A 6,851-nucleotide genomic window follows, 5' to 3' on the forward strand; every position below is an offset into this window, starting at 1 on the left:
GAAGCTGATTATGGAATGGATCCCTGGGTATGGCAGTCTCTAGATGGTCCATCCTTTTGTCACAGCTCCAATCTTTGTTTCTGTAACTCCTTCCATGGATGTTTTGTTCCCAATTCTAAGAAGGGGTATAGTGACCCCACTTTGGTCTTCATTCTTCTTGAGTTTCATGTGCTTAGCAGATTGATACCCAAGATATATAATAAATACTTTTTTAAGTGTACATTTGAAACACTTAGATGTTGGAGGTTGGGGTGAGGAGAGTCCCAATCCCAGGGCACAGGAGATGAATCCCACCCTCTGGAATAGGTAACAGGTAGAAACATAGGCTATTGGCTGGCAAGCGTACTTATCCAGATGGAGCTGTTTCGTCCATGGGAGGTAGATCTGAATGGGTTTCATGGAGCTTATAAGCTTATAAAAGAGATAAGTTTGTTACCAGCATGAACAGTCTTTCAGGCAAGCTTAGGGAAGACAAAAATCTTTTATGGAGCAAAAGGAACAAGAAGAATTTTGTCCTGTCCTTCTGTGTACAAGGCTGTGTGTTTGTGTGTGTGTGTATGTGTGTTGTGTGTGTAGCAAAATAGAAGTATATGAATTTACATTTAAAAGGAATAAAAGAAAACTCGAAATTTGATGACCTTGTGACATTTGATGATTTGATCATATAGTTTAGCATGTTGTAAGTCTTTAAATTGATAGGAAAATTATTGTCAAGGCAGGATAGAAATTATATAAAGACATTATCTTAATAGAAGTGACTTTAGAGACCTTAAATCATGCTATTCTAAAATGAGAAGACACTGAGTTATAGTAACTGTCCATAAGAAAAAGATGGTGAATAGTCATGAGACTGTTTATTATTATTATTATTATTATTATTATTATTATTATTATTATTATTATTATTATATTTTCTTTATTTACATTTCAAATGCTACCCCAAAAATGCCCTGTACCCTCCCCCTTCCCTGCTCCCCTACCCACCCATTCCCACTTCTTGGCCCTGGCGTTCCCCTGTACTGGGACATACAAAGTTTGCAAGACCAAGGGGCCTCTCTACCCAATGATGGTCAATTAGGCCATCTTCTAGAAGTAGTTACAGAGACAAAGTCTGGAGCTAAGACAAAAGCATGGATCATCTAGAGACTACCCAACCTGGGTATTCATCCCATAATCAGCCACCAAACCCAGGCATTTGCCAGCAAGATTTTGCTGAAAGGACCCTGATATAGCTGTCTTCTGTGAGACTGCTTTTAACCAAGACAGCACTGAAACTATAGCCAGCCATATGACCACCCTTAGCTAAAATGGTGCTAAAGCAATAGCTCCACCTGCAGGAAAGTCATCTGTTTGGAGAAAATGAATTACAGAAGAGTTGCTATGTACATGCAAAGCCAAAAATACAAAGAGACAGATAGACATATTTTGTCTAGAGGACAGCACATTATATACATGTGAGGAGATTTGTCCATGACAACACAGGCAGCTACTGTCACATTATGGATCCCAGTGGGATGGTCTGAACACTGAAATCTGAGAGGTGGCACCTGAGCATATTGAAATGTGGCTGCCTGTATGTGCACAGAAATCCCTTCTCACACTACAGCTGTTTCAGAGCTGGTGAGAACAGAAATGGAAAGAAACCAGAGATCAGAGATAAAGATTTTTGGAAAGTAGAAATTTAAGACTGCCCCTAGAACAACCAATTGGAAGCAGCATCATCAGGGGAGGGAGACAGCAGGAGTGCAGAGGCAGAGCAAATTAAGTCAGAAACAAGATCTGGAGAGTGCTGTTAAAAGTCAAGAGTCTTAAAATTTTTGTTCTTGTTGTTTATATTTTGGATTGTTTGTTTGTTTCAAAGCACGGTTAAGAAGCCATTTAGAGTTAATATCAAGTGGATATTGGGGCCAAATTTTGAAAGCATTTAAGACCCAGAAGAGTCCCAGTAGGGAGCTTAGGAGTAGCAGGGATATCTCCATCCTCACTCTTTTATCCCAGTGGGGAGCCTGGAGGACTCCAGGTATCACAAGGATAGGTATCACAAAGGATAAATCAATAACTAATAACAAGCAGCCAGGCTAGATTTACCAGGTCTTCAAATGGTAACCTGGAGGCTGAGCTGTGAGTCCAGTACCCAAGCTGTGAAGCCAAAGCCCAAGAGAGAACAGTTTACCCAAACCTAGGATTTTCCAGCAGCATGGGAGAGAAACTTTCTCTGAAACTCCTCTGTCTGAAAGAGAGCAAGCTCATTCAAGGGTAGAGATCCTAAAATGAGACTGTGGATATAGGAAGTTTACCAGTTCACTGGTGTTTCCATGGAGAGTTCTGGTGATTCAATGGCTGGAAGGGTAGCATGGCTGCTGGAAATCTAAACATGTGAGTTTGTAAGTCCAAGTTGCAGGAAATGGGAAGCTGTGAGTTTCTAAATCTGAGTCTTAGCACCAAATGATGTGTTTACAAAAACAACAATACATTTCAAAGAGCACAGTGTGGTGGGAGGGGGTGGCTCTGCAGACCCATGCTGAGGCATTTCTTCTCCTGAGGTACCAGTCTTGGGTCTAATATATGAACTAGTATAGAAAACAGTAAACAGTTTATTTGGAGCTTGGGAAATTTTTTATCATTAGCTGATAAAATATGAAATACATTGTTTTGTTTGTTTTTTTTCAGACATTGACATAATAAAGTTGATTTGTAAATGAAATTAGTTCATTTAAAAAAATACAGTGGGATGGACTTAGTCTATCTGTTGGCACTGGGTTCCACATCTCTACTTTTTGATTAGTGTTACTTTACTGCAATGGTCTTCATCAAATGCAAAGTTTTCTTGATAAGAATTGAAGGTTATACTTATCTGCATTAGGTCAAGTTAGTATAAATTATTGTTATGGATTATATTTATTTACTCTTGTTAGTGATTTTATATTCTCTTCCAATAACTATAAAATCACTATAGGTTTAAACTACCATGGGTGGTTTTCCTCTCATTCAGAAGGTTCTAAGTCCAATCAGAAAGCTGTTGGTTATTACCAAAGTATATGTGTCACTGGTGCACTCTTAGGATTTTATTACCATGCTTGTCATTAGTCTGGTTCTGGTTCATAGACATACTAGGTAGAAGGGTTGGTTCACTCCTGCCTTTGAAAGACTGTTCCTGTGTAACAAATTATATTTCCCTTGAATTTATACATTGAAATATGAACAACATCTTAAAATGTTGGCTAATTTAGCACAAACTCCTTTTGAAATATTTTAAAGTAAATATTCCATTCTGGTAGTCAGTCTATTCTGGAGCCCATGACTACATTCTCATGGCCACATACTCAAATGCTACTATTACAATATGAGTTACTACATCCATTTATAAATAGCATGTTTTTAGAGGCTATAAAGATTTTCTTTTTTTTGTAATTTGTAGTCAGTCTCAGTGCATGCTGGATAAGGAAATAAAATATATATATATATAGATATAGATATAGATATAGATATAGATATAGATATAGATATAGATATAGATATAGATATAGATATAGATATAGATATAGATAGATAGATATAGATAGATAGATATAGATATATAGATATATATTATTGTTAATGAAGGTGAAAAACCCTAATCAAATCTCCATGTATTCAGAATGGCCGTTATAAAGAAATAGAAGTTCAGTGAGATATACAAATCTGGGAACTGGGCAAGTGTATGAGCATCTTCCTTAATTGGACTGTGCTATGTCTTTATATGTAAGTTCCTTATAAAAAAGATGATTAGTATTGGAAATTGCACAAAATAAAACATTTTATTATAAATGTGTAAGGCTTTTATTCTGTAACATCTTTCAAATTTATACTTTTCCATACTCTGTCACAAAACTACCTTAAGCCATAAGCTTATTGTAATGCATTCTTCAATTATTGCTCCCATTTTCACAGTTTATCTGGACTGTTTTATAACTTAGAGAATGTAAGTCAGAACCACTGTCAAGAACTAACTAATATAACTTGGATTCAGTAAAGGAAACATCTCCGCTACCAGGCTTACAATAGCATAGACAGATATGCAAGTTCCAACAGTCAATTAAGTTTTCATTATTTAAAGTAAGATTTATTAAAAATATCAAATACATTTGAAAATTCAAATCAATAAATTTCAATACAATCAAAAACAAAATTACGTTATTTTTTTTTTCTATTTTCCTCTCTCCAGTACCTCCCATGTAAGTTTCTTCTAACCTCATATATCATGTTCTGTGCTGGTTAGTTTTACACAAACTGGACATGACAAAGCTTTATTTTAAAAGAAGAAAACTCAAGTGACAAAATGCCACCGATATACTGTCTTTTGAGAAATCCCGTGTGCATTCTGTTGACTGATAACTGATGACAGGGCATGGGTAGAATTCCACAAGGATGTTTTAACATGTGCATGTCTATTCTTCAATGGATGGTATTAGAAATTAGACTGAGCATGCCATGAGGAATGATGCAATGAACAAAATTCCTACATGGCCTATGCATGTATGTATATAGTAAGAAATTATGCTAGATTAGCATAATGTTAGAATTAGATAATTTTCTAAGGTTTATGACCTCTCTAGCCCCAGGTAGCTGGATAGCTTTTTAATGATCAAATATGATTTCCTTCTGTGTACTATGACATAATCCAAATTAGACAGCTTTGGTTACTATCAAAATATGAATGCCACTTATTACACATTTTCAGATGCCCTACCTTTTGGTAATTGTGATTCAAAGGTTTCTAAAGAGGAATTTTAAAAGAAAAATATGACCCTGGCTGATGATCATATCCAGAGACCTTCTAGGTCTGTGTGGTCCATATGGAATGAAACAACTTTAGTCCCTCTGGCTGGAATACAGCATACCTTTAGTATACACCTTTAACCTCAACCAATGAATGTGAAGATGGGGGAATTCTTGTTTAGATGTTACATCTAATTGAGGGGTAAAAAGGTGATGAATCAGAGAAAGAGCTGACAGAATGAATCAGAGATAGAAGACACCCAACTCTCCAGAGAAGAGTGAATTAGAAATAAGTCAGTTCAGTTCATTTCTGTCAGTTAGGAGTCAGTGAATTGCAGTATAGTAGAGTTGAGTTCATTCATAATTTAATTCTGGTATGTATAGCTCAGCAAAGTTAGTTGTTGCCAGAGTATAAGAAGGAGACAGAAGATTAGAAATATATATATATATATATATATACATATATATATATCAGTTTATTTATATATATATATATATATATATATATATATATATATATAATAATATTTATATATATATATATATATATATATATATATATATATATATATATATATATATATACCAGATTAGTTTGAGACCAAGCAGAGCAATTCAGTGAGAGGCACAGAGAAGTCAATTTGAATCAGTCAACATAGAGAGAACTTTGGGCCAGAACAACTTATTTGAAACAGCCAGCCAGAGTTCAGAAAGAACTAGAAAGAGTAAGGTTATTCAGCAGCAAGCCTCTGAGATTTTTTACATCATATGAATAAAAGTTATTTTGTAAGTTTCAATAGTTCATTATGACTATTAACTGTTTACCTGTTTTGTCACTTTGCATAGTATTTTCTAGAACCATGGATAGTGAACTAAAGAAAGATATCTAGGATACATTCAGCTGAAATCATCACAGTGTATACTAAATATTTCAGAAAAGGTCCTCACCCAAAACCTCTGAATGTTAACTGAATTTTATATCATTAGCCTACATTTTTTTGAGAGTCACTTGAATCAATACAACTAACCATTCAAATTGAGGTTTCTTCAAACTGAGGTTTCTTGTGAGATTTTTGTTAGGCTAGTTATATATATATATATATATATATATATATATATATATATATATATATATATGTTTATACTCCGTATTTTATCCCCTCAGCCCCCATCCACCCTTCGACTGTTCCACATCTCATACCTCCTTCCTACACCTCTGTCTTCACATGGATGTCCCCATTTGACCTCTAAATTCCCTGGGGCCTTGAGTATCTTGAGTTTAGGTGCATTATCTCTGAATGAACACACACCCAGAAGTCCTCTACTGTATATGTGTTGGTAGCCTCATATCAGCTGATATATGCTGCTTGTTTTGTCATCCAGTGTGTGAGAGGTCTCAGAGATCCAGATAAATTAAGACTGCTGGTCTTCCTACAGGATCACCCTTCCCCTCAGCTTCTTTCATCCTTCCCTAATTCAACAACAGTGGTCAGCTGCCTCTGTCCATTGGTTGGGTGGAAATATCAGCATCTGACTCTTTCAGCTGCTTGTTGGGTCTTCCAGAGGACAGCATGCTGGGTTCCTTTTTATGAACGCTTCATAGCCTCATTAATAATGTCAGGTCTTGGGATCTCCCCTTGACCTAGTTGACACTTTTGGGTCTGTCGCTGGACCTTCTTTTCCTCAGGCTCCTCTCCATTTCCATTCCTGTAATTCATGCATGTCTTTTTGGGTCTGAGTTGACTTACTCAGGATGATACTTTTTAGTTCCATCCATTTGCCTGCAAAACTCGGGATATTAGATACAATTTGCTAAACACATGAAACTCAAGAAGAACGAAGATCAAAGTGTGGACACTTTGCCCGTTCTTAGAATTGGGAACAAAACACCCATGGAAGGAGTTACAGCGACAAAGTTTGGAGCTGAGATGAAAGGATGGACCATCTAGAGACTGCCATATCTGGGGATCCATCCCATAATCAGCTTCCAAACTCTGACACCATTGCATACACTAGCAAGATTTTGCTGAAAGGACCCAGATATAGCTGTCTCTAGTGAGACTATGCAGGGGCCTAGCAAACACAGAAGTGGA

Source organism: Mus caroli, chromosome 3, assembly GCF_900094665.2.
Source record: "Mus caroli chromosome 3, CAROLI_EIJ_v1.1, whole genome shotgun sequence".
In the NCBI taxonomy this organism is placed as follows: Eukaryota; Metazoa; Chordata; class Mammalia; order Rodentia; family Muridae; genus Mus; species Mus caroli.